At 41.9% G+C, this 26,414-nt stretch overlaps 1 protein-coding gene across 1 annotated transcript in view; it reads right to left on the reverse strand.

Annotated features, from left to right (window-relative positions):
* The window catches only part of LOC306938122 (protein NLRC3-like), a 359,664-nt gene that overhangs the window by 244,005 nt on the left and 89,245 nt on the right, over positions 1 to 26,414 (reverse strand). The gene's annotated exons all lie outside the window — the stretch shown is intronic.

The following is a 26,414-nucleotide window of genomic DNA, read 5'->3' on the forward strand; positions in this document are numbered from 1 at the left end:
TCGGCCCTCATCAAACCCTGTACCTTCAAGGGAATGTCCCCGCTGCCACCCTTAGATCTCCATATATGGAGCTGACCTGTTCTGACTTTCCATATGTTGATCTGACCTCATCAAACCCTGTACCTGTAGACATGCTCATTATATGGCCAGTACAGAACTCATTCCATGTTGATCTGACCCCCCCATGCTAAAGCGCCAGTGCTCGGCCAACAGTCTGCCATCACCCAGGCGCATGCATGCATGCGACCTCGCTTCTTGCACTTAGGCGTCTTACTGGTGTACCTGTACACAAGATGGAACAATAAAGTACAACCTTGAACCTTGAATTGTAGGCTATTGGATGATTGACATACTGTGTATCTGGAGGTCCAGGTTCATTACTGAAGTCAGGAGGATGTTGTTTAGACCAGTCACTCTTCATAGACAGAAGGCTGGGTGTTGGAGACTCTGCTCTGTGGTACAGACTTCTGGAATCATAGAAAATAAGACTTTATTCAATGTGTTGTTTTGGGAGGTCTGAAGTTTAGTTTTTAGTGACATTGAGATGTTGGAGAACCAAGAGGTGCAAGCATAGATCGATCTATCTATCAATCTATCTATTTGATCTGAAATCAAACTATAGAATACATGTTCAGAAACATCTACCATAAAACCATAATTGTCTCAGATATTCCGTTTCCCAGCCCAGATCCAGAGCAAACAGCCATGATTATCCTCTAGTAGTGTGAGCCGTTCAAAGATTTAATCTTCAGCCTCCCGATTTGTTCAAAGACATCCGAGGCGTCACGATAATATTCAAACATGGTTGATGTTTATCTGGATTGCTACTGTCCGTTATGCTTTGTATTGTTGTGTATATTGTATAGTGTTATAGTGTGTATATTGTATAGTGTTATAGTGTGTATATTGTATAGTGTTATAGTGTGTATAGTGTATAGTGTTATAGTGTGTATATTGTACAGGAGGATTGACATACTGTGTATCTGCAGGTCCAGGTTCATTACTGAAGTCAGGAGGATGTTGTTTAGACCAGTCACTCTTCATAGACAGAAGGCTGGGTGTTGGAGACTCTGCTCTGTGGTACAGACTTCTGGAATCATAGAAATGTTTGTGTGAATGAAAAGTTAAAGAGACTCTTTTTTTTCCTCTCATGGCATTGCACATCAAGAAAATGTAATAAAAACGACTAAATATACAGTACAATAACAGGTGATAGTTTAAACACATTTGTTGCATACTGTACACATACTGTACACTAGTGTACAAATAGCCTACTGTACACATACTGTACATGCACACTAGCAGCCAGCCTGTCTACTGAACACCACACTGTGATTTGTACCACTTCATTCACAAACTGTTCACACAGTAACTTACAATCTGTAGATGAACTTTGAACAGGGTTGATACAACATTATTAGATGTTATGTCTTGTTTTTGTCATTCATGTAACTTAGCATGAGATCACATTGTTGTGTTATAGTGTTGTGTATATAATGCTGCTGCATTGTCTGAAGGAAGCCAAACCAAAATAAGTTTTACGCTTAGTATGTACCTGTAGTGTACACAAGATGGAACAATAAAGTACAACATTTGAACCTTGAATTGTAGGCTATTGGAGGATTGACATACTGTGTATCTGGAGGTCCAGGTTCATTACTGAAGTCAGGAGGATGTTGTTTAGACCAGTCACTCTTCATAGACAGAAGGCTGGGTGTTGGAGACTCTGCTCTGTGGTACAGACTTCTGGAATCATAGAAACGAAGGATTTATTCAATATGTGTTGTTTTGGGAGGTCTGAAGTTTCGTTTTTAGTGACATTGAGATGTTGGAGAACCAAGAGGTGTAAGCATAGATCGATCTATCTATCAATCTATCTATTTGATCTGAAATCAAACTATAGAATACATGTTCAGAAACATCTACCATAAAACCATAATTGTCTCAGATATTCCGTTTCCCAGCCCAGATCCAGAGCAAACAGCCATTATTATCCTCTAGTAGTGTGAGCCGTTCAAAGATTGAATCGAGGCCGTCACGATAATATTCAAACATGGTTGATATTTATCTGGATCGCTACTGTCCGTTATGCTTTGTATTGTTGTGTATATTGTATAGTGTTAACTGTGTTATAGTGTGTATATTGTATAGTGTTATAGTGTGTATATTGTATAGTGTTATAGTTCCTCATTCACAAAGGAGAAATACGCCGCAGTGTAACTGATGCGTAAACAAATCGTTATTTATCTGTCCGATCAAGCAGCGATTTGCTCCCGTCTTATTCAGGGAACCTGGTGTAATCACTTAATTTGTGCGGATCGCCGAGTGTATCCTTTCCGCATGTTTTCAGATATACATGGCATTAAATGGGTGTCAGTAGTCTATGCATGTCAAACTGGGCATCCTTTTCAAATGGGGTCTTGCCCTGAAAATGAATTTTCAAGGCAAGACCTCGACCTCGCACGTGCGGACTCGGCCCCCAGCCTGGTACCCTAGTCAAAATATGGCCCTTGAGGAAAATTTATTGGGGAACCCTGATATAAGGCAACAGGAAATATCGAAATAAGTCATCATATCCAACAGCCGCGATGAGCTTGTAGAGCAGTTAATTTTGACAGATCTTCAAGCAAACAGCGCAAGTTATATGTATAGAAATATAAACGAAACTTGCCAACTTGGCACGCATTGCTTCACTCCTTGTTAAATGTCAGAAGTTAACTGATGTTACAGTTACTTTCAGTTTCACATATAGAAAGAAGTTAATTTGTAGGCTACAGTTCACCACACGACCAAATGCTATATTAAAACTCGGCAATGATAAAAGGCCCTATTGATTAGCCTACTGCGGTGATTGATTCCCTGCCCTGCACTGTCGGATTTGGAAAGCAAATATATGGACATGCATGGACACAGGACATATTTTCTTTCTTTTTTTTCTTGTGGGATTAATTCATTTTTGGACTAAAGGCTATATTTCATCCGATCCAACTACGTTGTATGTTTCCTCAACTGCAGGTAAGAGTTGGCTATTCTGTGTGGTGTCCGCATGTGATCAATATAAATTAATACCAAGACGCAAATGGAGGCAGATAGGTGCTTGCAGCAAAGGCATTTAGGCCTACGTGAAACTTTAATTGGCTGAGTCTCTGTCAACATAATTTTATGCTGATCAGCGAGTTACAGTGGTAATAATAATCATCATCAACAATGAACAAGCGCGAGTGGAGGTGAGCTAGCTTAAAACTATGATATGACTGGCCGACTTTCAAACTATCTGTGAAGTGTGAACCATAATGCAATAGAGCCAAGTCGGCCACACACCCGCACACACACACACACACACACCGACAAGTCAACTGACTCAAAGGAGCTCCGTAACATTTCAATAGGCCTACTGCAGGCATTACTACACTAAACAACGTTGGATTCGTACAGTGCAGAATGCAGATAAGTGTATGTTCTTATTATAATTGTGAGTTTGTTTTTTAACATCGATCTACAAGCTCACAACGTGTTGCATGGCTCACCTCCACTCGCGCTTGTTCACAAACATGACGGACAGACAGACAGAAAGGCAGATGATGATACCAACTGTAACTCGCTGATCAGCATGTTGACAGAGACTCAGCCAATTAAAGTTTCACATAGGCCTAATGCCTTTGCTGCAAGCACCTATATCTGCCTCCATTTGCGTTGTGGTATTAATTTATAATAATGTATATTGATAAAATACTCTGGTCCGGGAATATGTCCACATTGTTCCATTTGTTTTCCAAATCCGATGTAGAGCTGTTCTTTTTAAGCAGCAAACTGAAAGGATAGCAGTAGACCTATTTTGTATGGCACTCCTGCGCTCCCCCACAGAAGGGGAAATTGTGTTCTTCCTCAGCATAATTATATTAATTTTCATATCTTGCTAAACAGAAGGCTATATAGCCTATATATAATAGCCAAAACTGAGCTCAGATGAGTCTGAGCCCATTTCCTTAAGGCTGAAATCTCATTTGAAAAAATATCAAGTGTATGAAAGCCATATCCATTTGAAATGTTTATTATATTTTTGGCCTTACCACACCTCCTCAATTAATTGCAGCATCAGTGCAGCTGTGCAAAATAGATCAGATTCAGGTCAAATCAATTAGGCTAGGCTGGCTCAGCCACACAACTGCGCAAATTGAGCCGGTGGGGTTGAACATGTAGGCCTGAAGGCCCACCTCAATTAAACTCACTGGATTATAATTTCTTCAGACAAGAGGATCCCAGGCCTATGAGGTAGGCCTATAATTATTCACTTATGAATGTAATGTTCTTTATCGCAAACCGACAGTGTCTTGAGGGCCCATGCACCCCCCCCCCCCCTCTCTCTCTCTCTCTCTCTCTCAAAATACGACTTCCCGCATGGATCAATGCTGCTCTGATAAAAATATCGGATATATTTTTTACCTCTGCAAAGGTGTGAGTGAGCACCCGCCTTGGTCCCGAACTTGGCCAAGCTGCATTTTATAATTATATTGCTGCAGCGGAGCACGCGTTCACTGTTGTAAGCTTGGAAATCTTTGAATTTCCTTTGCTGTCCTTTGATGGATTGATATATTTATAGTTTGTATATATATAGTACAGTGGCAGGTCTACGAGTATACAATGGTGCAAAAACGATATAACATAACTTATAAGGGCTTATTTGTGGTCCTGCTCCCGTGTAGAATTATGAAATTAATAGAGTGCGGGCTATATTCATATACAGCAGCTATGACCGCGGCTGTGATTTCTTTCCAGCAATCATTTTTATTGTAATTTGTGAAGCCGCTAGTCACTGGAAATATATAATTATTTTGTTGTTCCACCGTCAGGAGGACCTCCATTTCGTTATAGTTTATTTTTATTTTATTTTTTTGACAGATGGATCTCCGACAAACTGCTGTCTGCTGAGTCATGCTTGATGCCTTTTATGGTGTGACATGGGGCGTGGATCAATGCAATTATGCAAATGAAGTTGTCGGGTGATTTTCCGATCACTTGGCACCAGTGTTGGGCATAACGGCGTTTAAACAAACGGCGTTACCTAACGTCGTTATTTTTTTCAGTAACGGGTAATCTAATTAATTACAATTTCCATCGTCACAACGCAGTTACCGTTACTGACAATGAAATGTGCTCCGTTACTATGTCAAGCGTCTTTCTGTTACCACGGGCCGGCTGACAGTGTGTGTGTGTGTGTGTGTGTGTGTGTGTGTGTGTGTGTGTGTGTGTGTGTGTGTGTGTGTGTGCGCGCGCTACTACAGGCTGGGGCTGCTGCTCCTCTTGCTGCAAACATGACACGGTTAGAAAAAAAGAGAGCGGTCGTCGGTCCATGCGTGACTAATTATTTGAAATAAAACCTTTTTTCTGTCCACACACAGTCCTATATGACAGTCACATGACATAGCCTACCTTTTCACTTCACTCGAGTGACAAGTCATTTTGTTTGTGAGCGGAGCTGCACGAAACTAGCCTACATGTGTTCAGTTTGTTTTTGTTTGGTTCCATTGTGTGTATAATTCGACTGCGTTGCGCGGTGGTGCGGCCGATCTACAAACTCGCGACGCATTGTGAGCTTGCAGATCTGCTCTAATTCTGCAGCGCAAGCGTGCACGGCAGATGCAGAGTTTGTTTTTGTTTCGTTCCATTATGTTCCAACGCGTCGCGCTGCGACGCATTGTGAGCTTGTAGATCTGCTCTAATTCTGCACGGCAGATGGGGGAACAGGGGGCCCCACGACGGGACGGTCGGGCGTCGCTTAACGGGAGGATGAAGTGACGCCGGTTTGGAGGAGGAGGCGACGCGTGGCCGTCGGAGGCTCCCCTCGGGGGCTGCCCGGCCCCAAACCGACCGTAGCTTATCAACTTCGACGGAACGACATGTTTTCAGAGAGAACTCTCGGGGCCTCTAGCCGTCGTGCGTAGCGCTAATAACCGCCCCTGCCTATTTTAGCTCCGACTCTGAAATGGAAAGGGTTTCTTTTTTTTCTTCCAAAAAAAACAAAAAATGCTGCCTAGCGCGAGGCCCTGTGTGGCAGCACCATTCGCACCCTAAATGCGGCCCTGAATACCAGTTGTCTTGTCTGAAGTTGTAACTAAGACAGTTTAATTTACACAAAAAGCACTGTAGTGTAGTCCAGTGTTTTTCTTTATAGTTGACAAATGTATGTGAACATGTTGCTCTGTAAAGTTTTAAACCAAATTAAGGAAGCATTTTGACTAGCACTAGAACTGTCACTGAATGGAAAATAGGTTACTTACTTTTATTTCAACATATTGAGACTTAAAAACTGGACTTGCAATACATATATTGAAGTTGAAGTTTATTTCTCCCTCAAATGGCAAAGGTTATTATGTGTAAGTTGTAAGTAGGCCTACCTGTCTATGCTGTTCTACTCTATGCACCTGGCTTGTGAAACCTGCTCCCAAAAACAATCCAAATTCTTTGACATATTACAACCTTTTTACGCAAATAGTTACTTTTCCTAGTAACTAGTTACTTTTACAATAGAGTAATTCAGTTACTAACTCAGTTACTTTTTTGGAGAAGTAACTAGTAACTATAACTAATTACTTTTTTAAAGTAACGTGCCCAACACTGCTTGGCACACGCTCGCATTAATTATGACAGACACCTGCGTACCTGTGGTACACAAGGCTTTTTTAATTAGACGGGACAATTTTGCAGCTTGACCGGAAGGATAAATACGATATCATTACGCATCTCATTTACACTGTGGCGTATTTCTCCTTTGTGAATGAGGACAATAGTGTGTATATTGTACAGGAGGATTGACATACTGTCTGTGTGGAGGTCCAGGTTCATTACTGAAGTCAGGAGGATGTTGTTTAGACCAGTCACTCTTCATAGACAGAAGGCTGGGTGTTGGAGACTCTGGTCTGTGGTACAGACTTCTGGAATCATAGAAATGTTTGTGTGAATGAAAAGGTAAATTAGTTAAAGAGACTTTTTCCTCTCATGGCATTGCACGTCAAGAAAATGTAATAAAAACTACTAAATATTCAGTACAATAACAGGTGATAGTTTAAACACATTTGTTGCATACTTTACACATACTGTACACTAGTGTACAAATAGCCTACTGTACACATACTGTACATGCACACTAGCAGCCAGCCTGTCTACTGAACACCACACTGTGATTTGTACCACTTCATTCACAAACTGTTCACACAGTAACTTACAATCTGTAGATGAACTTTGAACAGGGTTGATACAACATTATTAGATGTTATGTCTTGTTTTTGTCATTCATGTAACTTAGCATGAGATCACATTGTTGTGTTATAGTGTTGTGTATATAATGCTGCTGCATTGTCTGAAGGAAGCCAAACCAAAATAAGTTTTACGCTTAGTATGTACCTGTAGTGTACACAAGATGGAACAATAAAGTACAACATTGAACCTTGAATTGGAGGCTATTGGAGGATTGACATACTGTGTATCTGGAGGTCCAGGTTCATTACTGAAGTCAGGAGGATGTTGTTTAGACCAGTCACTCTTCATAGACAGAAGGCTGGGTGTTGGAGACTCTGCTCTGTGGTACAGACTTCTGGAATCATAGAAACGAAGGATTTATTCAATATGTGTTGTTTTGGGAGGTCTGAAGTTTAGTTTTTAGTGACATTGAGATGTTGGAGAACCAAGAGGTGTAAGCATAGATCGATCTATCTATCAATCTATCTATTTGATCTGAAATCAAACTATAGAATACATGTTCAGAAACATCTACCATAAAACCATAATTGTCTCAGATATTCCGTTTCCCAGCCCAGATCCAGAGCAAACAGCCATGATTATCCTCTAGTAGTGTGAGCCGTTCAAAGATTGAATCGAGGCCGTCACGATAATATTCAAACATGGTTGATATTTATCTGGATCGCTACTGTCCGTTATGCTTTGTATTGTTGTGTATATTCTATAGTGTTATAGTGTGTATATTGTATAGTGTTATAGTGTGTATATTGTATAGTGTTATAGGTCCTCATTCACAAAGGAGAAATACGCCGCAGTGTAACTGATGCGTAAACAAATCGTTATTTATCTGTCCGATCAAGCAGCGATTTGCTCCCGTCTTATTCAGGGAACCTGGTGTAATCACTTAATTTGTGCGGATCGCCGAGTGTATTTTCCGCATGTTTTCAGATATACATGGCATTAAATGGGTGTCAGTAGTCTATGCATGTCAAACTGGGCATCCTTTTCAAATGGGGTCTTGCCCTGAAAATGAATTTTCAAGGCAAGACCTCGACCTCGCACGTGCGGACTCGGCCCCCAGCCTGGTACCCTAGTCAAAATATGGCCCTTGAGGAAAATTAATTGGGGAACCCTGATATAAGGCAACAGGAAATATCGAAATACGTCATCATATACAACAGCCGCAATGAGCTTGTAGAGCAGTTAATTTTGACAGATCTTCAAGCAAACAGCGCAAGTTATATGTATAGAAATATAAACGAAACTTGCCAACTTGGCACGCATTGCTTCACTCCTTGTTAAATGTCAGAAGTTAACTGATGTTACAGTTACTTTCAGTTTCACATATAGAAAGAAGTTAATTTGTAGGCTACAGTTCACCACACGACCAAATGCTATATTAAAACTCGGCAATGATAAAAGGCCCTATTGATTAGCCTACTGCGGTGATTGATTCCCTGCCCTGCACTGTCGGATTTGGAAAGCAAATATATGGACATGCATGGACACAGGACATATTTTCTTTCTTTTTTTTCTTGTGGGATTAATTCATTTTTGGACTAAAGGCTATATTTCATCCGATCCAACTACGTTGTATGTTTCCTCAACTGCAGGTAAGAGTTGGCTATTCTGTGTGGTGTCCGCATGTGATCAATATAAATTAATACCAAGACGCAAATGGAGGCAGATAGGTGCTTGCAGCAAAGGCATTTAGGCCTACGTGAAACTTGAATTGGCTGAGTCTCTGTCAACATAATTTTATGCTGATCAGCGAGTTACAGTGGTAATAATAATCATCATCAACAATGAACAAGCGCGAGTGGAGGTGAGCTAGCTTAAAACTATGATATGACTGGCCGACTTTCAAACTATCTGTGAAGTGTGAACCATAATGCAATAGAGCCAAGTCGGGCTGGGCCGCCCGGTGTTCTGTCTGTCCCTGACCACAGGCCCAGGGCAGAGCCGGCTCACCGCGCCGTTATATTAATTTTCCAATGTGAATTTCACCCAGATTGGACTTGGTTCAGCTTGGCAGCATGCTGCTGTCCGCGTCCGTCTCCCCCCCCCACACACACACACACACACCGACAGTCAACTGACTCAAAGGAGCTCCGTAACAAAACAATTTCAATAGGCCTACTGCAGGCATTACTACACTAAACAACGTTGGATTCGTACAGTGCAGAATGCAGATAAGTGTATGTTCTTATTATAATTGTGAGTTTGTTTTTTAACATGCAGCGCGAGTCCGCGAGAGCCAATCTACAAGCTCACAACGTGTTGCATGGCTCACCTCCACTCGCGCTTGTTCACAAACATGACGGACAGACAGACAGAAAGGCAGATGATGATACCAACTGTAACTCGCTGATCAGCATGTTGACAGAGACTCAGCAAATTAAAGTTTCACATAGGCCTAATGCCTTTGCTGCAAGCACCTATATCTGCCTCCATTTGCGTCATGGTATTAATTTATAATAATGTATATTGATAAAATACTCTAGTCCGGGAATATGTCCACATTGTTCCATTTGTTTTCCAAATCCGATGTAGAGCTGTTCTTTTTAAGCAGCAAACTGAAAGGATAGCAGTAGACCTATTTTGTATGGCACTCCTGCGCTCCCCCACAGAAGGGGAAATTGTGTTCTTCCTCAGCATAATTATATTAATTTTCATATCTTGCTAAACAGAAGGCTATATAGCCTATATATAATAGCCAAAACTGAGCTCAGATGAGTCTGAGCCCATTTCCTTAAGGCTGAAATCTCATTTGAAAAAATATCAAGTGTATGAAAGCCATATCCATTTGAAATGTTTATTATATTTTTGGCCTTACCACACCTCCTCAATTAATTGCAGCATCAGTGCAGCTGTGCAAAATAGATCAGATTCAGGTCAAATCAATTACGCTAGGCTGGCTCAGCCACACAACTGCGCAAATTGAGCCGGTGGGGTTGAACATGTAGGCCTGCAGGCCCACCTCAATTCAACTCACTGGATTATAATTTCTTCAGACAAGAGGATCCCAGGCCTATGAGGTAGGCCTATAATTATTCACTTATGAATGTAATGTTCTTTATCGCAACCGACAGTGTCTTGAGGGCCCATGCACCCCCCCCCCCCCCCCTCTCTCTCTCTCTCTCTCTCAAAAGACGACTTCCCGCATGGATCAATGCTGCTCTGATAAAAATATCGGATATATTTTTTACCTCTGCAAAGGTGTGAGTGAGCACCCGCCTTGGTCCCGAACTTGGCCAAGCTGCATTTTAGAATTATATTGCTGCAGCGGAGCACGCGTTCACTGTTGTAAGCTTGGAAATCTTTGAATTTCCTTTGCTGTCCTTTGATGGATTGATGTCAGTTTGTATATATATAGTACAGTGGCAGGTCTACGAGTATACAATGGTGCAAAAACGATATAACATAACTTATAAGGGCTTATTTGTGGTCCTGCTCCCGTGTAGAATTATGAAATTAATAGAGTGCGGGCTATATTCATATACAGCAGCTATGACCGCGGCTGTGATTTCTTTCCAGCAATCATTTTTATTGTAATTTGTGAAGCCGCTAGTCACTGGAAATATATAATTATTTTGTTGTTCCACCGTCAGGAGGACCTCCATTTCGTTATAGTTTATTTTTATTTAATTTTTTTGACAGATGGATCTCCGACAAACTGCTGTCTGCTGAGTCATGCTTGATGCCTTTTATGGTGTGACATGGGGCGTGGATCAATGCAATTATGCAAATGAAGTTGTCGGGTGATTTTCCGATCACTTGGCACCAGTGTTGGGCATAACGGCGTTTAAACAAACGGCGTTACCTAACGTCGTTATTTTTTTCAGTAACGGGTAATCTAATTAATTACAATTTCCATCGTTACAACGCAGTTACCGTTACTGACAATGAAATGTGCTCCGTTACTATGTCAAGCGTCTTTCTGTTACCACGGGCCGGCTGACAGTGTGTGTGTGTGTGTGTGTGTGTGTGTGTGTGTGTGTGTGTGTGCTACTACAGGCTGGGGCTGCTGCTCCTCTTGCTGCAAACATGACACGGTTAGAAAAAAAGAGAGCAGTCGTCGGTCCATGCGTGACTAATTATTTGAAATAAAACCTTTTTTCTGTCCACACACAGTCCTATATGACAGTCACATGACATAGCCTACCTTTTCACTTCACTCGAGTGACAAGTCATTTTGTTTGTGAGCGGAGCTGCACGAAACTAGCCTACATGTGTTCAGTTTGTTTTTGTTTGGTTCCATTGTGTGTATAATTCGACTGCGTTGCGCGATGGTGCGGCCGATCTACAAACTCGCGACGCATTGTGAGCTTGCAGATCTGCTCTAATTCTGCAGCGCAAGCATGCACGGCAGATGCAGAGTTTGTTTTTGTTTCGTTCCATTGTGTTCCAACGCGTCGCGCTGCGACGCATTGTGAGCTTGTAGATCTGCTCTAATTCTGCACGGCAGATGGGGGAACAGGGGGCCCCACGACGGGACGGTCGGGCGTCGCTTAACGGGAGGATGAAGTGACGCCGGTTTGGAGGAGGAGGCGACGCGTGGCCGTCGGAGGCTCCCCTCGGGGGCTGCCCGGCCCCAAACCGACCGTAGCTTATCAACTTCGACGGAACGACATGTTTTCAGAGAGAACTCTCGGGGCCTCTAGCCGTCGTGCGTAGCGCTAATAACCGCCCCTGCCTATTTTAGCTCCGACTCTGAAATGGAAAGTGTTTCTTTTTTTTCTTCCAAAAAAAACAAAAAACGCTGCCTAGCGCGAGGCCCTGTGTGGCGGCACCATTCGCACCCTAAATGCGGCCCTGAATACCAGTTGTCTTGTCTGAAGTTGTAACTAAGACAGTTTAATTTACACAAAAAGCACTGTAGTGTAGTCCAGTGTTTTTCTTTATAGTTGACAAATGTATGTGAACATGTTGCTCTGTAAAGTTTTAAACCAAATTAAGGAAGCATTTTGACTAGCACTAGAACTGTCACTGAATGGAAAATAGGTTACTTACTTTTATTTCAACATATTGAGACTTAAAAACTGGACTTGCAATACATATATTGAAGTTGAAGTTTATTTCTCCCTCAAATGGCAAAGGTTATTATGTGTAAGTTGTAAGTAGGCCTACCTGTCTATGCTGTTCTACTCTATGCACCTGGCTTGTGAAACCTGCTCCCAAAAACAATCCAAATTCTTTGACATATTACAACCTTTTTACGCAAATAGTTACTTTTCCTAGTAACTAGTTACTTTTACAATAGAGTAATTCAGTTACTAACTCAGTTACTTTTTTGGAGAAGTAACTAGTAACTATAACTAATTACTTTTTTAAAGTAACGTGCCCAACACTGCTTGGCACACGCTCGCATTAATTATGACAGACACCTGCGTACCTGTGGTACACAAGGCTTTTTTAATTAGACGGGACAATTTTGCAGCTTGACCGGAAGGATAAATACGATATCATTACGCATCTCATTTACACTGTGGCGTATTTCTCCTTTGTGAATGAGGACAATAGTGTGTATATTGTACAGAAGGATTGACATACTGTCTGTGTGGAGGTCCAGGTTCATTACTGAAGTCAGGAGGATGTTGTTTAGACCAGTCACTCTTCATAGACAGAAGGCTGGGTGTTGGAGACTCTGGTCTGTGGTACAGACTTCTGGAATCATAGAAATGTTTGTGTGAATGAAAAGGTCAATTAGTTAAAGAGACTTTTTCCTCTCATGGCATTGCACGTCAAGAAAATGTAATAAAAACTACTAAATATTCAGTACAATAACAGGTGATAGTTTAAACACATTTGTTGCATACTTTACACATACTGTACACTAGTGTACAAATAGCCTACTGTACACATACTGTACATGCACACTAGCAGCCAGCCTGTCTACTGAACACCACACTGTGATTTGTACCACTTCATTCACAAACTGTTCACACAGTAACTTACAATCTGTAGATGAACTTTGAACAGGGTTGATACAACATTATTAGATGTTATGTCTTGTTTTTGTCATTCATGTAACTTAGCATGAGATCACATTGTTGTGTTATAGTGTTGTGTATATAATGCTGCTGCATTGTCTGAAGGAAGCCAAACCAAAATAAGTTTTACGCTTAGTATGTACCTGTAGTGTACACAAGATGGAACAATAAAGTACAACATTGAACCTTGAATTGTAGGCTATTGGAGGATTGACATACTGTGTATCTGGAGGTCCAGGTTCATTACTGAAGTCAGGAGGATGTTGTTTAGACCAGTCACTCTTCATAGACAGAAGGCTGGGTGTTGGAGACTCTGCTCTGTGGTACAGACTTCTGGAATCATAGAAACAAAGAAGGATTTATTCAATATGTGTTGTTGTTTTTGTTTTTTTTAATAATTTTTATCCCACGATTTTGCAACCCAGTTTTTTCACCCAATGCCAATTGTCTAATGTAATCCTGGGCGCTACACTTCCTCTGCCAACCTGGCGGTGCAGCGGACTGACCTCATGCCTCCTTCTATGCATGAGGAGTCCAAGCTGCTTCTTTTCACCTGACAAGGGGGAATTTCCATGGCCGGACGTAGCGCGTGGAAGGAACACGTTATTCTGACCAGGTCCTTTCCCCTCCATCAGGTGCCCTGGCTGGCCAGGGGGAGTTAGTATTACTGCATGTTTTTGTGAGGGTACCTACCCTAGGGGACACGGGGAGAACCAAGAGGTGCAAGCATAGATCGAGGTGCAAGCATAGATCTATCTATCAATCTATCTATTTGATCTGAAATCAAACTATAGAATACATGTTCAGAAACATCTACCATAAAACCATAATTGTCTCAGATATTCCGTTTCCCAGCCCAGATCCAGAGCAAACGGCCATGATTATCCTCTAGTGTGAGCCGTTCAAAGATTTAATATTAAGCCTCCTGATTTGTTCAAAGACATCCGAGGCCGTCACGATAATATTCAAACATGGTTGATATTTATCTGGATCGTTACTGTCCGTTATACTTTGTATTGTTGTGTATATTGTATAGTGTTATAGTGTGTATATTGTATAGTGTTATAGTGTGTATATTGTATAATGTTATAGTGTGTATATTGTATAGTGTTATAGTGTTTATATTGTATAGTGTGTATATTGTATAGTGTGTATATTGTATAGTGTTATAGTGTGTATATTGTATAGTGTTATAGTGTGTATATTGTATAGTGTTATAGTGTGTATATTGTATAGTGTTATAGTGTGTATATTGTATAGTGTTATAGTGTGTATATTGTATAGTGTTATAGTGTGTATATTGTATAGTGTGTATATTGTATAGTGTTATAGTGTGTATATTGTATAGTGTTATAGTGTGTATATTGTATAGTGTTATAGTGTGTATATTGTATAGTGTTATAGTGTGTATATTGTATAGTGTTATAGTGTGTATATTGTATAGTGTTATAGTGTGTATATTGCTGCCGCTGAACCGAGTCCAATCTGGGTGAAATTCACATTGGAAAATGAATATAACGGCGCGGTGAGCCCGGACCAGACAGAACACGGCCCGGCCCGACTGGCTTTTGGCTCTAATGCATTCTATGGTTCACAGACATGCCGGTCTGACAGACAGACAGCAGTCACTAGGGCTAATTAGCCCTATATAAAAATAGAAGTCCACATTATGGCATCAGTGCAATACATTGATGCCCATGACTCTATAGAGAACATGGAGATTGTCTATGAGCTAGCTACCACAGACCACATACCCGTTGTACAGTGGATGCCCATGACTCTATAGAGAACATGGAGATGGTCTATGAGCTAGCTACCACAGACCACATACCCATGACTCTATAGAGAACATGGAGATTGTCTATGAGCTAGCTACCACAGACCACATACCCGTTGTACAGTGGATGCCCATGACTCTATAGAGAACATGGAGATTGTCTATGAGCTAGCTACCACAGACCACATACCCGTTCTCTATAGAGAACATGGAGATTGTCTATGAGCTAGCTACCACAGACCACATACCCATGACTCTATAGAGAACATGGAGATTGTCTATGAGCTAGCTACCACAGACCACATACCCGTTCTCTATAGAGAACATGGAGATTGTCTATGAGCTAGCTACCACAGACCACATACCCATGACTCTATAGAGAACATGGAGATTGTCTATGAGCTAGCTACCACAGACCACATACCCATGACTCTATAGAGAACATGGAGATTGTCTATGAGCTAGCTACCACAGACCACATACCCATGACTCTATAGAGAACATGGAGATTGTCTATGAGCTAGCTACCACAGACCACATACCCGTTCGGGTAATGTTAAATACAGGCAATTTACCCATGCTGCTGCCTGTGGATAACAGCTCAAGTACAGGCAGAATTAATTGGTCTAAACTAACCAAGAAAGATCTAGATAAATATGTGAATCTTTCTGATGCTCTGCTGGGTAAGATTAAGCTACCTAAAGATACTTTATTGTGTCAGGACATGAACTGTAAGAATATGCAACACTGTGAGGAATTATTTTCCCTGTATGAAGCTATTGTGGAGTCTCTCTGTATTTCCAGTAGGCCTCTCTACAAACATGGATGTAAAGTATATGCTACTAAGCCTGGGTGGAATGATCATGTTCAAGAGCTTCATGCTGAGGCTAGAAGGGCTTTCAGGAGTTGGACTGAGTCTGGAAAAAATAGACAGGGCCCTCTGTTTGAGGGAAAAAAACGCACTAATGCTAATTTTAAATATTCCCTTCGGTTTATTAAAAGAAATGAAAATATAATGAGGTCAGACTCACTGGCAAAGAAACTGCAAAATAATAATGTGAATGATTTCTGGAAGGAAATAAAAATGATAAATAATTGCAAAACCTCTCTCCCATCGAATATAGATGGTGTGAGTGGTTCGGATGAGATTTCACAGCTATGGAAGAAGCAGTATTCAGAGCTATTCAACTGTGTAAAAAGTGAACTGTTTGAAGTTGAAAATGTTGATTTTAATGATGAGATGATTGTTACACCTGCAGAAGTTCTTGAAGCAGTATTGAAGCTAGGAGATAATAAGGCCTGCGGTCTGGACAATATAACAGCGGAACATCTCAAACTTGCCAGTAGGACACTGTGCCCTCTGGTGGCCATGTGTTTGAGGTTTTTTTACGCATGGGTTTTTACCTGTTTCCATGCTTTCTGTGGTACTTGTGCCGGTCATTAAAGATAAAGTGGGTAAGGTAAACAGTTCAGATAATTATAGGCCAATAGCCCTGGCCAGTGTTATGTCCAAAGTACTTGAGACAATTCTACTGAGTAGATTAGAGAGGTCAATTTTGTCTGCTGATAATCAATTTGGCTTTAAAAGAAAACATGGCACTGATTTGTGTATTTTTGCTCTCAAAGAGATCTTAGATAAATATGGTAGGCAGAACTCTACAATGTTTGTTTCTTTCATTGATGCTTCCCGGGCATTTGATCGCATTAATCATGAAAAGCTTTTTTCTAAACTGATACAAAGAGGGGTCCCCAGGTTCTTAGTTAGAATCCTGGTGTTCTGGTATGCTCACCAGACCATGAGTGTAAAATGGGGGAAGTCAATGTCTGCTCCCTTTCATGTGACCAATGGTGTATCTCCTTTTCTTTTTAATGTTTATATGAATGACTTATCATTGTCTTTAAATACATGTGGTACAGGGTGTAGGGTTGGTGACTCACTAATTAACCACCTGATGTATGCTGATGATTTGGTCATTTTCAGTCCGTATAGTGCTGGTCTCCAACAGCTTCTGGAAGTATGCTCACAGTATGGTCTTGATTTTAATATAAAATACAATGCTAAGAAAAGTAAAATAATGATAATCCGAAGTAGGGAAGACAGACATTCAGCCTTTCCTGACTTCCATCTGGCTGGCACTGCTCTTAGTGTGTGCAGCGAGTACACTTATTTGGGCCATATCATCTCTGATGATCTCTCAGATGACAAGGACATCTATAGACAGCGACGGAAGCTGTATGCCCAAGCAAACATGCTGTGTCGCAAATTTAGCATGTGCTCGGTTCCTGTGAAGATATCGCTCTTTAGATCCTTCTGTACACCGCTGTATACTGCACACCTATGGTGCCGCTATAGACAAAGCAGCATCAGAAGACTCACAGTGGCCTATAATGATTGTATGAGGCTGCTGTTGAGAGTGCCAAGAAGCTCCAGTGCTAGCCAGATGTTTGTTAGTGTCGGAGTACCTACCTGCTCTGCTGTACTACGTAACCTTATGTACAGATTCATGTGTAGGGCATCTGAGTCAATAAACGACATCATTGCTGTAGTAACGGACCCTAAACGCAGTTCACTCAGGTTCTCGTCGAGACTGTGGAACCACTGGCGCACATGTCTGTATGTCAGAAACTGAACAGTGTGGGATATGTGCATATATGTACCTTTTTATTTATTTTTATTTTTGTATTTACTGTTATATTGTATTGTTTGTGATATGGATCCTCCTGGGTCTGAAATAAAGATTGATTGATTGATTGATCATCATGATGCCAAATGTTGGTGCCAAATGTCCCGCGAATCATTTTAATATGACGACATCATATGAAATGAACCTGCACTTACATCTGACAAAGACGATATAGGCTATCCGCCGTATGGTTGAAATTTAAATAGCTATCAGAACAAATCCATTCTCCACATGGCATTCAGACAGATGACAGTGAGATGATATTAATCTAAAAGACTGCATGAATCAATGCAGCTCTGATAAAAACAATAATTAATTCATTATGAATAATAACCAGCAGCTTCCGTATCTATGTGTGTTTAATATAAGGGGGGTCCCCACGGAGGTCAGTGCGGTGTTCCGCGGCAATGTTCCCTCTAATTTGTTTTCGGTCTGAGTAAACACTCAAACCTTCTGAGCAGACATCAGCAACTGCTGAGCAAACATACATCACCTTGACAGCAAGTAGCCAAACATTAGATAATGCGAAGTGAGCGCCCCACACTTCACACAGGTGTGATTTATTTTTCTTTTTTTTGCCAAATGGATTTTGGGAGTGAATCAATGAATAGTTACATAAGGCTACGCAATACAAGTTACATTTTTTTTGTTAATATCAAGGTGGTAGGCTAGCATTTTTAGGAGCCTGTTCAGGCTGTGACCCCCCAAAGTAAGTGGGGAGCCCCCCACCCAGACAAGCAACAGAATGGTTCCACAGATAAATGTTGTGAATAGCAGATGTACAAGGTCGTTGTGAACTTGTAGATTGGCTATTTGCACAAATTGTTGCCTCCGACTTATCTAATAATACTACTAATAATAAAATAAATAAAAATAATTTATTATTATTGTTTATTGTAATAATAATAATTATTATTATGACAATTAAAAGGCAAAAGTAAAGCAATGAGATTGTCCCATTCAGACACAGAAGTACAGGCCTATGTCTGCATCAAATTGTCCAAGGAAAATAAATCACACCCGTGTGAAGTGAGTGGTGCAACTCGGTGGGTGTGTGTGTGTGTGTGTGTGTGTGTGGGGGGGGGGGGCGCACCCAGGAGCAACACACCCAGTTTGGCGGCCCGATTCCGGCGACCCGGCCCGCGTCCGAAACGGTTGAGAAATGACGGAGTTACCGTGTGGGGGTCCCTCTACTGTACCCTCTACTGTACTGTACTGTCACTGTACTGACCCACAGGAACGCACCCGCCACCCACACACATAGCTCCGCACCACTCAAAAATACCTCATGTCACTCACTGTACACAGTTGTTTCAGCTCATTTTAAGCTCTGTATAGGGATTCAAAATGGTACACTTTTGGATCCTGAGCAAAAATATGTAGGCACATGTAGGCCTACACAAGATGTAATAAAGAAATGCTAGGAATCTAGGTTGGTTTACTTACATGTTGGCCTATAGTATTGCCTGTCTGACCTACAAATGCTTTCATCACGTCGCGCATGATCAATAATAAAGTTTGAGTGCATGCACAGATGCACTGCACACACATTTACGGTAGGTAAGAACATCATGACATTGCTACCTCGCTCAGTGTGTGTGTGTGTGTGTGTGTGTGTGTGTGTGTGTTTTTTACTGTGTGTGCCTGGTGAAGCGTTGGTTAAGCGCAGTCAGGCAGGACTCCTATCCATAAACTTCACTTGAAAGTTAAGTTTTGCAAACTTAAATAATTGTCAATAAACGTCATTTTTCTAACATGAAGGATCTGTGACATCTGTCTGTTCTCTGCGTGGCCTGTGTGCCTTCAAACATGCAATGGATAGCAAGCGCTGTTGCCCCGCCCCGCGCCCCAGCCGATGTACAAGTCCACCTCACGTCACTGTTGCAACACTGTGTGGGTTTATAGGTCAGCTCAGCTGTATTCTACACAAGAAAAAGTGTCTGGACCCGGAGCGCACAGAGGGAGGAGGAGGAGGAAATGTTGCATAGCGATTTTGCTTATTTCTTCTAAATCTCTGTATATAAAATATAGCTGACTCAGCGAATCTCTGAGTTACATCAATATTGTTCCTCGTAAATAGTTGGTTTGTGCCTAAGTATTGAGATAATAAAGTTCGCTTTGTGCATTTTGACTGCACATTCCCATCCATTGGCCATGATCGCGGGGGTTTGACTCAGAATGAACTGACTGAGAGAAAACGCTAAGCCAATCAGCAATCAGAAGTACTCGGCAGTATGGTTGCCAGTGTTGCCAACTGTCGTGACAGAAATAAGCTAAGCAGCCTCCAAAAACCAAACCAGGCAAGCAACTGTGAATGAATCCACGTTAGGCTGGAAATATGCAGGCTGGAAATATGCAGACTTGGCAACACTCAGCAGAAAGATCTACCGGTCGACTATCAGTGTTGCAAGTTTCCCAGGTAAACACTAACACAGCACCTTCTACGGATATCTATTTTACCTCTGCAGGCGAGTGTGCAATTGTTCAATAGAAATGGCTCTGTATAGGTATTTGCCAAGTAGGCCTATAGGCTATAACCTTGAGCTTGAACTTAAATCAATAAATTAATGAGTTGGTTATGAGAGTAGCCTATACTTTATAACGTTCAGTCCGTTGACATTGCTGTCAAAATTAACTGTTCTACAAGCTCATGCATTGCGGAGCACCGCGTTCACTGGACCAGTGCATTTGCAGGCTGTAATGATGACGTATTTCGATATTTCCTGTTGCCTTATATGGTGTGGAATGGACGTGGATGTTCCATTAAACCAGGCGACACCAGGCGAATCGCTTGGGAAAAATGCGGAAAGGGTACACCCGGCGATCTGCACAAATGAAGTGATTACACCAGCTTCCCTGAATAACACAGGACCTAATCGTAGCTTGAGATGACGGATAAATACGATATCATTACGCATCTCCTTTACACCTGTGCGTACATTTTCGTTGTGAATGAGGACCAGGGTGTGTATATTGTATAGTGTTATAGATCCTCATTCACAACGAAAATGTACGCACAGGTGGATTTGGAAAGCAAATATATGGACACAGGACATATTTAATCCACCGGACCATGCGGTTTTAGCTCTTTTTTTCTTTATTTATTTTTCTTGTGGGATTAATCCGTTTTTGGACTATATTTCATCCGATCCAACATCAAGCCTGATCAAGGTAAGAGTTATTATATTCTGTGTGCCTCTGGGGCGTCCGCATGTGATCAATATACATTATTATAAATTAATACCACGACGCAAAGGGAGGCAGATATTGGTGCTTGCAGCAAAGGAATAGAGCACCGAAGTCTGACGTCACTTTCAGTAGAGGGCACCAACACACAGGTTCGTGTATTTTTTTATTTGTATTGAAATCTCCATAGGGCGATTTTATGTCGCTTCATATAAGAACTGTGTTTGAAAAATAAACCGACCACCCCGGCGTTTCCGTCAGGGGAGTGGCTGTGCGTCGTTAATGATGTCCATTCATATTTGATACAGCCAGTTTCTGGAGAAAATGGAATTAATGTGACCGCAAAAGCCTTGAAACTACATATGAATGCAATGTCGCTGAGCATATACGTCACGCCCAGCTGTCAACATATTGCGTTCCTGAGATTCCTCGTTGACGTAAGCTCAGCTGGTGGTGACTCGACTCGTACTAACCACGATACATTATATATCAATAAAATAAAAAATTTAAATAAACGTAATTAACGTTCAGTTTCTGTTGTGCGACGGGCTGCGGGCAGATGCAGCCTACCCGGAAATGTAGTCTCTGGGTTGTTTGGCTCGTTTCTAACGCTTATTTTGTTACTCTTTGGGTATATTTGTACATTTCCACCTTCAGTCGATGCTTCATATCCATATGAGTGAAAAGGCCGGGGTGATCGGTTTATTTTTCAAACACAGTTCTTATATGAGGCGATCTAAAATCCCCCTATGGAGATTACAATGCTTATAAAGAAATACACGAACCTGGGGACTGGCGCCCTCTACTGATAGTAGAGGGCAGTGATTCGGTCAGGACTTCGGTGCTCTATTAGGCCTAAGTGAAACTTTAATTGGCTGAGTCTCTAATTAGCCCTAGTGACTCCGTCTGCTGTCTGTCTGTGAAGTGTGACTGTGTGAACCATAGAATGCATTAGAGCCAAAAGCCAATGTGAATTTCACCCAGATTGGACTTGGTTCAGCTTCAGCTTCTGCTGTCCGCGTCCCGTCCCCCCCCACACACACACACACACACACACACACACCGACAGTCATATAATTGACTCAAAGGAGCTCCGTAACAAAACAATTTAAATAGGCCTACTGCAGGCATTACAATACACTAAACAACGTGAGATTTGTACAATGCAGATATAAGTGCATGTTCTTATTATAGCCTAACTGTGAGTTTGTTTTTTAACATGCAGCCGATCCAAAAGCTCACAACGCGTTGCACTGCGAGTAGGCTAGAAGGCTGCTGAGATCGTGAGCCGCATATATCCTAATAAATAAATAAAAAGGCTCGGGCTTGCGGGGGCAGTTTCTGTATGGGACTCTAGGCTAACTTAATTGACCAATGCCTCTAGAATGCATGCATATAGGCATACAAGTGATACTTGGCTTTTATATCCATGTTTTTCCCCACCAAGGTACTGGGGCTCCTTGTGTGTGTGCTTTGCTTCCTTCAGGCCGTTTTGCCATGTCTGCTTATTATAAGCAACCTTTGACTTGTTTTTTCTGTAAAGTCACTTGCAAATAAATTATTGGTAGTTGCTGGTTGATGTTTATTTGGGCTTGATTCTAAAGTGTATAGCAGTTGCTTATATGGGCTTGCTTCCACATTTCTTCACATCAAGGAACCCCAGATTAATAGCTATGTAATTATCCACAGACATCCATCTGAACATATTTTGTGCCTTTTTTTTAGATGTTTTATTAGATTTATTCTCAATGAGGTTTTAAATAACGGATGTACAACCTCACAATGTGCTGTGAGCTTGTAGATCAGCTATTTTAATTTGTGCTTGTTTTCATAGACCTGGCCACTTGTTTCTCTTGCAAAACTGGCAACACAGAGAGGAACAAGAGGAACTTATGCACACACAAACGCAATGCACTATGGGCTGTAAGAAAAAGGTGAATAGGCTATAATTTTTTATGTGCTGACCAATGCCTACATATTTTATCTGGTTTGGGAACTATTTATTGATTCAGCATGAAGACTAAAGCCTTCTAAATAAATATACGCAGGCCGTATGCCCTTTACACCACACTGGAGTTTCCGACCAACCAACGTCAACGTCAAGTTCACGGAGATGGCCATGAATTCCCACGAAATGTGGGAATCCACGTAAATGCCTGTCCGCTCACGCTCCGCTCACGATATTAGCGTAAACGCCGCTGTGAATGAGGACCATAGTGTGTGTGTATATTGTATAGTGTTATAGTGTGTATATTGTATAGTGTTATAGTGTGTATAGTGTTATCGTGTGTATATTGTATAGTGTTATAGTGTGTATATTGTATAGTGTTATGGTGTGTATATTGTACAGGAGGATTGACATACTGTCTGTGTGGAGGTCCAGGTTCATTACTGAAGTCAGGAGGATGTTGTTTGGACCAGTCACTCTTCATAGACAGAAGGCTGGGTGTTGGAGACTCTGCTCTGTGGTACAGACTTCTGGAATCATAGAAACGAAGAAGGATGTATTCAATATGTGTTGTTGTCAGTGGCGGCTCCAGACCAATTTTACTGGGGGAGCTATAAGGGAGCTTGACTAATAATGGAGGTGCTATGTCCCGCATAGCGGGACGATTTTTTTTCGGGTTTAGCCCCCAAAAACACGCTACTGGGTGGTTTTTTTTGCACGTTTCCTCCCCAAAAAACAGCCTTTGGGGAGCAATTTCACACCAGCAAACAAGCAACTTGCAATAATGCAGTTATTAATGTGCAGGCTACTGTTTTCAAAAGCAAATTGCAATACATTAAGTTCATCATACACCTATTGCTCTAAGGCTGCAGTCCATTAACCTTCCCTGACTCCGCCAGATCGTGGCAGTATTGGGGGATATTAGCCCATGCCTATCCAACAATCTTGAGCAAGTAAACCATGTAACCAACACAAAATCACACACACACACACACACACACACACACACACACACACACACACACACACACACACACACACACACACACACACACACACACACACACACACACACACACACACACACACACACACACACACACACACACACACACACACACACACACACACACACACACACACACACACACACAGAAATAAATCCACCCTACTAGAGCAGCGGCCTGCAGCCCTGCACACAAATAAAGCTGACTATTGGAATAATGCCACAGTGCCTTCCTGGCCATCATGACACACTTATAGCTATAGGGAGTGCAGTGGCAGTGCCCAGTCTTCCCTCCCAGTGCCCACTCAAACGGCGTATATGGTAATAAAATAAAACAGTCACTCACCAACTTCACAGAAGAACAAAGGCATTGATAATCGGGTCTATCTATAGCGCTTTTGTCGTCCTGAATAATAACATCCTCTCCCGGTGTATCGGGCTCTCCCTCTCCGTCATGTTCAGACTGAATTCTCGTCCTCCGCCTCCATATCAAGAACAGGATTCGCATTGCTATCGTGCTGCACGACTCGAGGCTGCCTGACCACAAACTTATCCATTTTGTATCTCGTTATGATCTGTCTCACTGTATGTCTGTCTTGTTCTGTGAATGTGCTGCTGAGCAAAAACAAAACGGCCCGCCAAGTTCCACCAACTAGTACAACTACACCTGGTTGGTTCAAAGCATGTCAGGTGATGCACGCCGCTCGCGTAACGTTACGTAAATAACGTACGTTATGTACGTAATGTACGTTATGTACGTAACGTTACCCGAACGGAGCACTGCGCATATACGAGTATATATTTTTTACTAATCGATGTTAACAGATAGCCGATAGGCCATTGAAAATAATATTATATGACCACCAAATCATTTCAGAGAAAATAATTTTATTCACTGACAGTGGGGGAAAAATGAAGAATTTCTTGGGGGTGCTACAGGGGTGCTATGGGATTTTTGGAGGTCTATAGCCCCCGCAAGCCACCCCCCCCCCCCCCCCCCCCCCCAGCGCCGCCCCTGGTTGTTGTTGTGAGGTCTGAAGTTTAGTTTTTAGGCTCTAAATGACTTCAGACCTGTGGCTTTAACATCTGTGGTTATGAAGTCATTTGAGAGACTCGTTAAAGAAGAGCTCTTGTCAAAAACAGAGTGTTACCTGGACCCTATGCAATTTGCATACAGGGCTAGGAGAGGGGTGTCCGATGCTACCATCACCTTACTGAACCTTCTTTTCAAACACCTGGAAGTTAGCAAGAAACATGCTAGGCTGCTTTTTGTTGACCTCTCATCAGCCTTCAACACCATTCAGCCACACATACTAGTCGGAAAACTAGCTAACAACTTTGGCTTAGACCCTGGTATCGTTGGTTGGGTTCTGGATTTCCTCACAAATAGAACCCAGAGGGTAAGGGTGAATGGGAAGCGGTGAATTAACATCATCCACCGGTTCACCCCAAGGTTGTGTACTATCCCCACTCTTATACATCCTGTACACAAATGATTGCAGAAGTCAATATGCCGACAGACACATTATTAAATTTGCTGATGATTCTGTCATTGTTAGTCTGTTGGGTGATGGTGAGGTCAGCCATGGCCCAGTTGTGGCTGATTTTGTTTCTTGGTGTGAAGAGGCATTTTTACAACTCAACGTCACAAAGACCAAAGACATGTTTATTGATTTTCGTCGATGTCCACCTGCTCCTCAGAGCAGTGTTATTGACGGCGAGTTAGTAGAGTTTGTAACTAATTACAAATATCTCGGGACAATAATAGACAATCGTCTCAAATTCGACTGCAACACTGAAATGGTGTGTAAGAAAGGCCAGCAGCGCCTTTTCTGCCTAAGAAAGTTGGCCAAATTTCAGGTCGATAAATCACTGATGGTTTTATTTTATAGATCTTTCATTGAGTCTGTCCTCACCTTTGCTGCCATTTGCTGGTATGGTAACCTTGGTGTCAGACAGAAAAATGCCCTTAACGGGGTTGTTAAGGGGGCCAGCAAAATTGTGGGGGCAAAATTCAGCTGCCTGACTTATTTGTATGATGAGCAGGTGCTAAGGAAAGCATCATGTATTAGAGCAGACAGCTCTCACCCCCTATACCGGGAATATGAATTCCTGCCATCCGGCCAATGGTTAAAGACCCCTGTTACAAAAACAAACGGGTACAAATTTTCATTCATACCTACCTCCATCCGAGCCATCAACAAGGGAAGCAGGAGGAGGTAGATGTAGTTACACTTGGTGCACTTTAGCCCTGGTTGCACTTTATATTTAATGTAGCATTGTATCTTGTGATAATGTATACATATGTCTGTTGTTATGTATGTTGTACTGTTTGTAATGTCTTTGAGAGCTTTTATTATCTGCTGTAAAACGAAGTGCCCAGTTTGGGACATATGAATAAACTTGACCTTGACCTTGACCTTGATGACGGGACGTTGGAGAGTAGGCTACTATAGGCTAGTGCAGCTGCGGAGAGTCCCACAGCCTACTGTAGCCTAATCTACAGCAGGCCGATGTCTTTCTGGAGTTACGGTATGTGCAATCTCCTCCTCGTTGAATAAACCTGACGCGTCGCTCGAATGCC

Source organism: Electrona antarctica (assembly GCF_951216825.1).
Source record: "Electrona antarctica genome assembly, chromosome: 15".
NCBI classification, from domain to species: domain Eukaryota; kingdom Metazoa; phylum Chordata; class Actinopteri; order Myctophiformes; family Myctophidae; genus Electrona; species Electrona antarctica.